Raw genomic sequence first — 10,462 nt, 5'->3', positions numbered from 1 at the left:
GAATCATCACTGGATAAAGGACAAGTTCAGCTCCATGTGAAAGTACTTTAAAAAGTACGAAGTCATGACTCACCAGAACTCCATAATGTCTTTGACAAATAACTGTAGAAAGAACATTCCTAAACGGAAGGCTAAGCTAGCTCTCATCCAATGTAACTTTCCAAGTGTGCATAGAAGCGGCACATCTTATTCATCAAACACCAACACAGCGACTAACCAATCCTGTAATAAAAAAAAAAAAAAAAAAAAAAAAAAAAAAAAAAAAAAAAAAAAAAAAAAAAAAAGAACAACCTGCTTCACGTCCATAACTTGGAGGGGCGGAATGACTAATTTTGCAGTCATTTTCTTCACATGGGGCACCCCAGTCGTAAGTGTTACACAGTTATTTTCCTGCCATTCTGTGTCATGCCCGTAATCAGTACTGCCCACCATCGCAGACAGTTTTAATCTCAACATTTTTCTTTAATGCTCATCGCAACATCAATCACAGACGGCCAAAGTGGCCGTGCGGTTAAAGGCGCTGCAGTCTGGAACCGCAAGACCGCTACGGTCGCAGGTTCGAATCCTGCCTCGGGCATGGATGTTTGTGATGTCCTTAGGTTAGTTAGGTTTAACTAGTTCTACGTTCTAGGGGACTAATGACCTCAGCAGTTGAGTCCCATAGTGCTCAGAGCCAGAGCCAACATCAATCACACTCAGCGATGCCGTGTCCAGTAACTGGCGACAGTGAACATGGATATTAACCGGTTAGCGTTCTAGAATTTTCATTTTTGCGTAAGACTTAAGCTGAAACTCAAAACCTGGAGAAGTCTCTGAGAGAAAGTAAAAATAAACATACGCTGTACTATGTTGCACTTAGACAGACATGAATCAAATATTGTAGCAATTAACCGTACTTTCCATGGGGCAACGCACACTGAACACATTACTTTCCACAATTACACCACTCTTAGCTACAAATGCAACACAGGTCACACAGCGAGTTTTCAATTAAAATGAGGGTTATAACTAACCTTGTTGCTATACCTCCTTTGAAGAGAAGATGATTAAACTTTTCTACGTAAGTTGCATGTGTTTTCCCATGCTAACACTACCGTGCAAAAAGAGCAAGTGTTGTGAGAAGAAGTTTCCTGCAGGCGCAGGTCTGCTACGGTATGGATAACGTGTGCACCACACTGTGCGACTGAAATGGCTTTGTGGCCAACTGGAAATGTACGTGGGACAGTGCAATTTCTGCAGCCAAGACGTCCAAATTGTAAGCCAATTCACCGTGAAATTCTGGCGGTGAATTGACCAGACGCAACGTTGAGTCCAGCAGTAGTGAAATGGTACCAGCACTTTGCCCAAGGCCGCGCAGCCGTGGGTGACGATGGTCGGGAAGTCCAGGTCTTGCACGATTCCATTTCCAGCTTCTTCGTAAACTGCAACATCTGGGGGCAAAACATTTTGCACCGATAAGGTCACACAGCGATTCAAGAATGACCCTTTGACCAAGGAACGGATTTGTATCGCCGAGGAACTGAAATATTGGTATAAAGTTCCGACTGTATTTTACAGAGAATTCGGGACCATGAAGAAAATTTTTGTCATATATCCGTATCACTGGGAAGTGTAGTGCGGCATTAAATAAAAGTTACTGGACATTCGATAATAATATGTAACTTACTTTCTGAACTCTCCTTGTATAACACCTCGTAGAAATCTGTTGTCTTACGTACTATCTGATGAAGTTCCTGAACTTCTTGAAAATGTAATTCATTTTTTTTCTTCTAAAAAATTTATTTCAGTACAGAACTAAGGTTTTACTATTAAAAACAGTCTTTATCACGATTTATTTATCAAGGCAACCGGTTTCGACCACTACTGTGGTCATCTTCAGACCTCTGAGTAGGAACCTCTTTCTGTTGGAGAATCAACAGAAAGAGGTTCCTACTCAATGGTATGAAGATGACCACAGTAGTGGTCGAAACCGGTCACCTTGATAAATAAGTCGTGATCAAGACTGTTTTTAATAGTAAATATTTGTAACACATTGATCACTGCCACTCCCGTAATTTATTCAAAAGTAAGAGAATTAAGTGATTGTAAATCTTTCCCGAAATTATTTGTTTTGGGTACAGCTTTACACGGATACTAAACGTGGACTATAAGCAACACAGACAAGTAAACAAGCCTTTGAAAAGCAGTGCTTCAGAACAATGCTACAGTTCTCATTGAAACTCTGATAAAGAAGAAAGATTACGGATTAACGTCTCTTCGACATCGAAGTCATTACAAGTTCGGAATGTTTCGAAGAAGAGGAAGGAAACCACACGTACCCTGTCAGAGGAACCATCCCGACATTTGCTTGGAGCGATTTAGGGAAATGATGGAAAATCAAAATTTGGATTGCCAGACGCGGATTTGAACTTTCCTGCTCCCGATAGCGAGTCCAGTTTGCTAACCACTGCCGTACCTTGCTTGCTGCTGACGAAGAGGTACTGAAGAGATCTGAGTGAAAAGAAATTTGTACCTGAGTGTGAAGAAGAAAATGGCTGACATTACCCTTCCTGAGTCATCAAAGATTAATTGACCTGGTAATGGAATTACACAGCATAAGCTAAACCGACGGCTGCATCGGACCAGTCTTCAGAGTAAAGACCAAAACAACAGCGCTATAGTGTGACTCTGTGGTTTGGAACTGTATAGTTCCGAACAACAGTCCTCAGAATGTTTCAAATAACTTTCAGGTCACGTTTTTAACTTAACAAGACCCCTCACGATTTTCTCCATCGGTTTCTTGAATGTTGTAGACGCTGTCTTTATCCGAGCTAACACTTCTAACGTAAATACTGAAGCGATACTTTTCTAGCACGTTAGGCGATCTCATCTACTTACAATATCCCCAGAAATTTCCAGTACTGATGCCCGGAGATCGAACGTTCGATTACATCGAGCGTCAGTATTCTAATTCTATGGAAACAACTCTCGTAAAGCAGTCAGTGTCACTGTGTCGTCGTGTTGTTCTTATTCAGACAACAGACTGACTGTATTTCTTATCACACAAGCACATTTTGGGCGGTTTTGTCAGCCCACATCTTGCCAAAGTCGTTTCGAGTACGCTGCAGAAGTTTTGCTGGTAACCCCTTTTCAGATCTTCCATACACTCCCGACCTATCCCTATGCGATTTCCATATATTTTACTTCGTACGACGAGCTGCAGGCCTGGATACAATCACGGTTCCGTAGGCAGCGGCAAACATTTTTCCATGATGGCATGCCCATCTTGTCTCAAAGTGGGATAAATGTATTAACTGTTACAGCGATTACATATTTGGCTGCCCCTTATATAGACGATCTCGTGTGTTTATCATCGCGCGATGACTGGCTGAATTGGCTACCCAGCTATCAAAAATGGTTAAAATGGCTCTGAGCACTATGGGACTTAACATCTATGGTCATCAGTCCCCTAGAACTTAGAACTACTTAAACCTAACTAACCTAAGGACATCACACAACACCCAGCCATCACGAGGCAGAGAAAATCCCTGACCCCGCCGGGAATCGAACCCGGGAACCCGGGCGTGGGAAGCGAGAGCGCTACCGCACGACCACGAGATGCGGGCACCCAGCTATCTTCCCTAATGGGAAGTAATGATCGCGCCATTGTACGGAAAGACAATGTGCGCCTTACGTGCTGTAGAATATTTTTTTAATTTAGCACACATTTTGACAAATTTATGATGCACCAACGTACATTATTAACAATGTGTACTTTCATATGATTTAAGGTAGCACGATAGGTTGAAAAGAGAAACCGAAACAAATGTCGAGAGTATTCGCCAGTCATCCATTCAAAACAAATAAGTCTGACAATTCCCACAGAGCAGTTTCCAGAAATCAACAGCCCATAATTTTTCCGAAAGAAATGTGATGTCAATGAGGATAAAACTTAGCTATGTCATGTGCCGATGAAACGCGTCGATTTTGCGAAACTTTTGTAGGAGAGACGGATGCCGTAGAAAGTTCTTTAGTCGAGTGATTTTCAAGTAAGAGGTCAATTTACAGCTAAACTGGCAGAATTATCGTATTTACCATCTGAAGAAACTGCACAAGATAATGATATTTGTTTGTAAGGTAAAAAATTTGAAACGAAGCTACACAGATGCTACACACCATTTGCCTTTGTGGTAAAACTCATGTAGAATACGGTCAGTTTGTTTTCCAATAGGGTGTAACTCCAAGACATCGGGCCTCGGAAATTGTAATTGTGCTTAACGAAAATTATTGCCCTTCGGGGGATCGAGAGAGATCTTTTTGTAGCTAAGGCAACCTATTGATATTCAGGAGGCGTGGAGCCCTCATCATCGCATCCCTATCCTTATTTTTGTATCCCTCACTTTCCTGATACTAATTTAGACGACTGTTGATGAGACGCTAAACCACACTTATCTTTTCTTATCTCCCATGGTGTACTAGTAACCGGAGCACATCGTCTAGACAACCCCACGACCAGATCCCAACACTTTTTTACTCTAAGGATAGGAGACTTTTTTCTACTGTCACGCGAAATCAAATTCAGCACAGGTAGAAAAACATCTTCTGCATCTTAGACGTGTAACTAACGATCTCCATAAAAACTTTTAATAATGGAAGCAGAAACAGGTATGGGTTCTCCGACAAAACTTGAGCACAATTCAGCGTTTTTCTTCTCTGTGACAAGAACAACATTAAATATTGCCACAGCTTTTTTAATCCTGTATAGTTCACGCTCTATTCCGACAAATTTATTATTTGTTCTTAGCTCATCTCTTTATGTAATAAATCACATTACTCTCTTTGCGATTATCCAACGAAGTAAAATTTACGAATGGATTCCAAAGACATCGCATGATGTCGATTGCAGCGTCCACTGGAATTTCAAAATGTTGACTGAAACTCGGTATATGCGTATGATATGTGCGCTGCGCCACAATGTTTTTTTCCGCAGCCTTGACACTCACCTGATGCCTTTTGCTTTCAGGTCCTGTCGCGACCAGCAGAAACCCTTCAGCAGCCAGACGGCTCTACCCTGCTGGTAAGCTGCTCAGATTTCACTGCTCCCGTACCTGAAGAACGGAGATAACAATTCGACACGTACGTCCTGGATGAATTTGTGCTAATCTCACTATGCACTGTGCACTATACGGGTTGTTCTCATTTCACTCTATGTACGCACTGTGAGACCGTAGTATGTCTATGGCATTTGCCTCTCTTGTTGCTCGATGCTGGGCACATTAGTCGACAACAACAAGAAGCTAGCCACTATATCCTGTTTACTGAAATCTATCTATAACGAACATGCCATGGATTTTTGTGAGACATTTTTTAATTAAACGTGAAATTTATGTGTGTCACTCTGTCATTTCTTTCAGTACCACAACGTCATTACAAAACAACCAATACAGTCATTCGCAGGATCTATGTATCGCTTCTGAAAAGTGTGTGAGCATTTAGGAAACAACTCCCACACTTTAGAAAGATGACAATTTTCTTCATTTCAACGAAGAGAGGAGCCATCTTAAGTACATATTTCGTACACACAACATTTACCAGGGACGTCCTTTCGAAAAATAAAAAATAAAAACATGGTTCAAATGGCTCTGAGCACTATGAGACTCAACTGCAGTGGTCATCAGTCCCCTAGGACTTAGAACTACTTAAACCTAATTAACCTAACGACATCACACACATCCATGCCCGAGGCAGGATTCGAACCTGCTTCCGGAGCGGTCGCGCGGTTCCAGACTGTAGCGCCTAGAACCACTCGGCCACCCTGGCCGGCGAAAAATGAAATCTTGACTAAAGCGAATAATAAGCGACTCTATCCGCAAATGGTAATATGCAGTAATAATCTAGATGCAGATCTACATATTGACTACACTTGTTCATGGAGGAGGGACTACAACCCAATCAAAGGAAGATACCAAAGTAGTTAGCTGTTTCAGCTAACACTGCTTCTGACAGCCTGGAAGACGTACAAAATAAAACACTATTTTCCATCAAAAGTGTGCAGTTAAGAAAGTTATTCGATATCTGATTTTATTAGTATGTGCACACTCACGTGAAAAATCTGCATAGGTTTTCAAACAGAACAGTAAACCATTTTATTCATAGTCTACTTATTTCTGATTAACATCAAAGACTGTAACCTGTTACTCGCTTCCAAACGAAATACGCCGCTGCTCAACCTCAGGAAAAGTGAAAAGCGCAAATTCAAATAGAAAAAAATCCATGCAATCATTGTCTTACTTGCGAGTGACATTTGAATTATGATTTTCGTAAAGTAAATTATTAGCAGGAAACAGGCTTTAACGTTAGTCACCTACTCAGAACAGTGTTGCATATACCTTGTGTGTAAGTGGCTTTCTCCCTTCTAAATACGAAGAGAAAGCAACAAAAAGTAGGAATACTACAAGCCTCTAGAAATCTTAAACAGCTACACGTCAGAAGCTGGTACATAACATATGACAAACAAAAATTTCAGAGAAATCTGATCTTTACTGACTCAATACACATGTACATTAAATAGAAAACTTATTTGACTTACTGAGGAGCGGCGAGAAAAACTTATGTATTCAATTGTTAATAAACAGGTTAAGGCAACTGCAATGTCTACGAAGAAATTAACCAATCTGACGTACACTAAGCAGAGAGAGACTAATTTTCAAATTGAAAATAATCATCACAGAACCTTCGTAGGTTTTCGGAATTTGTAAATTATAATTTTTTGCAAAGCTTATGTACGGCCTCTAAGTATAGCTGCCATATTAGCTGCGAATAACAATTTTTTAAAGAAACTTGGCTTTCCTCAAAAATCATATGCGACGGCTTCTAATGATGATATATATGCTTCTCAAAATAACAGTAGAGTATTATTTATATTATTTGAGACTACAATTTTCGTTAACAAATGCCGGAAGAAGTATCTGCTTTTTGTTAACTGTTATAGACAGTACACCAACAACACTGATATATTTCAGATTTACAAAGCTAGGTTTGGACTAAAAGAAGACAATAAATTTCCATGTTACTCAAAAATGTGCTTGATTCACTCTGCATCACACTCTTTTTTAATTTTATTTTAGTACTGTGTCACCTTTACCTGACTTCATTAAACTACACAACCCAACGGTTGGTAAGAATCAAAGTTAGTTTCACTGACATTCAGTACATTGGAAGTCAAGTGATATTTTATTTACAGCAGCAGACGATTACCTTTGTGAAAAATATGCGAAATGCCAATAACAGGTGTTCACAAGCCTTTGATAGTTATAAAACAAATTTACTTTTTGAATAGAGGTCCGCTCGGTTTTAAGAATTTCAAAGAAATAGCGGGGCAATGCAGATATTTCTAATCATTAGTTCTCTAAGAAGAGTGTAGTTTCAATCAGGAATATGACCACACACAAACAATGACTACTTTTCACTTGAAGAAAACCAACACGGGAAAACTCATCTATGTAAGCACAACACATGAACGCTTCTCCTTGCTGTATACTTCTGCGGTGAAGTCTGCAACGAAGATTTAGGGACTAAACTGACAAGGAGAGAGCAAGGGAAAAAGAAAAGCGACTATTTTGGGATTAGATATGATCTTTGGTTGCTGTTGCTACTTGTAGTTGTTCCATTGGTACACTGAACATTACTACATAACTTTGTCGGTAAGCTGAGAAAATAACTTATATGTCAACGCAGAAATTTTTTTCACGCTTTCCGACAGCAAAAAATCAGCAAATGGCTTAGAAACCTTTCTTAGACTATAAGAAGCTTGATTATTGTCTTAAAGTGATCGACATTACCAAAATATGAAATTCTTGCTAGTAACACATTTTTCAGTTCAACAAACACCCGCACTTTGTACGGGAGCAAATTCGTGGGAACTAACACGTGCATATAATGGGGCCTCCATAGCTTCATAACAATAAGAATACAAAGACCAGAGGACTCTCAATTGTCGGCTTCTGAAAAGACAATTACACTCGATTGCAAATAAACAAACACTGTTTTTTATTGCAGATAAATTACAGTAATACATTAAAACAAATTTAAATACAATTGCACTCTGTGCTTCAGTAATGATTACTGTTTGCACTCTGAAAAGAAGAGTTTCGTAAATTATTGTGAAACTGCCAACAGCTTACAATAAATATTATTGTATTCTCTACATCCATTCTTTAAAACAGTAGGAAATGGTTTGTCACAAATTTTTCACAGTTCCTCCACGTGTAACTGTCAACAACAGCAAGGACTCTTAAAACACTTTATACAAAGAGTAGCAAAAGCAAAACGAATCAGTTTGACCAAGATCCTGAAAAAGCGCAACATTTCTCGTTAACCTTCATGAGCAACCAGCCATTCACATAATTACAACTTCGTCAAGAACCTGAAATCGCTATTTATGTGTAACTGCCTAGAAGAACTTTTGGAACGACAATATTACCAAAATAAAGGAAGAAATTAGTCGGTTCCTGACGCCAAGTATTACGTCGTCAGTCTGAAATATTTCTGACTGTCTGTCCTGTAGTACATTACTTTCATCACTACTCCGAAAAACCTCACAAGGTAAGGAAATAATATTACATTTCCCTGTGTCTAAGGTGGTGTTTAATATTTTCGCTTCTCTCAAGCCTGGTAAAACCAAAAAAAGCAAGGCAAACTGGCACAAAATTGTATAAAGTTGTCCGCACTTACCCACTTTCAAATCGCACTGGAGTTATTACAGACGTGATCAGTGACGCTACGCAGATTTGTTTCAATTCACTAAGACATTACTCGTCAAGAGAACATTGTAAGACAGTTAAAAAATATTTATAAGGGTCATCGTTCATGAAGATACAAAAAGGAATTAATTTAACCACCGCTACCTGAAGCTAGCTCGAAAATCATGAATTCTCTTAGAAAACTATACCTGCAACGAAGATTTTGTTAAGATTCGAACAAAAAGTGACTGAAGGTACATAAATGTAAATTATTACACTGCGTTTCCCACAGTAAAAAGTCACCAAATCTCTCTTCAGCGCAGATTTAATAATACAGTTATTAGACGAATTTTTGTAAATGTTTCAGAAGAGAAATGAGGTAATTAATAAAAACTGAAAGTAATCAATATTTAGAAACGTTCGAAAACAATGCGAAAAGGAATCAATCACAGCAATGTCAAGATGAAGAATTCAAGAAAATTACGAATTTTATGAGTAAAGACTGCAGTGGGAAAGACAGACTGGATATTCAAAATAATAAAAATTCATTGTTGTGTTACCGACAACTCTCAGTAATTTCGGAAGAGAAAAGAAATGTGTATTCAGCACTATAACACAGATTCAGGTGCAATAAAATGTCCATGGTTAAGTGATACTATTTACCCATCAACATGGCGATGACACATCATCATGGCTTTTGGGAAATAATCCCAGTGTGGCAAAGTGGTTGAGATCTTACTGCCAAAAATTTCAGTTGCTGTATTACAGACGCATGAGCAAAATCTTATGTCAAGATAGTGAACGCTATATTCTTTGCTATTTTATACGGTTCGAAATTTCCATAACTTTTCTACGTAACATACGCTATGTTGTTATTAATTTTACAAGTTTCGCTGCAGCCGCTGTTAACAGAGCAGACAAATTCTTACTAACATTCTGAAGTAAATCTGGAATATGTAAGAAATTATAATTCGGCAGCCATTGGCTATATTTATACATATACATACAAATTTACAGTGCCCATGGTTACGAAATTTATGTGTAAAGAATGTAGTGGGAAAGACAGACTGGATTAGCACTGAATAATAAAAATGGCTAACAGAAACACCCACCCCAATTCCATTCATAATTTAATATCTTAAGGTAGCCACCCACTTGTATAAGGCAATCTGTTGCAGAAATACATTTTAGAAAGGAGAAGAGATTATGTAATTTTGTTGCCTACATAATAAGTAATTCAATATACGTAGGACATATGATTTTATGGAAAACATATATTTGACTGGGCTGATTGAAAACTCTGGTACTAGTGTAATAATTCTGAATAAAGGAAACAGAGCTTCTTGCAAGAAATACTACTGCAAACTGACAGCTTTTACCGAAATAATTGAAACGCAGAGTAATAAAATCGTGTGTATAGTATTCTTTATTACTATCAAAATATAATGTCTTTGATAAACAGTGACTGAAACTGTCATAGAACTAATCAACAAAAACTGTCACTGCTTGCACATCTCAAAACAGAAATAGTTCCTACTTGAATTTCATGAACAGACGCACAAACGATTCTTGAATACTAGGTCTGCTGAGCATTTTGTGCTAACAAAACTTTCTAATGTTTGCAAAAAATTTCTTGATTCAGACTATATTTAAACTGAAGCATACGTTACTGTTAAATAGAATGCTAACTGAAGCTACACTGGCAATGTTTACTTTTCGTTGTACTTATAAAGAAGAAACCA

Source organism: Schistocerca americana, chromosome 1 (genome assembly GCF_021461395.2).
Source record: "Schistocerca americana isolate TAMUIC-IGC-003095 chromosome 1, iqSchAmer2.1, whole genome shotgun sequence".
In the NCBI taxonomy this organism is placed as follows: Eukaryota; Metazoa; Arthropoda; class Insecta; order Orthoptera; family Acrididae; genus Schistocerca; species Schistocerca americana.
Note: the sequence above shows the minus strand (reverse complement) of the source record.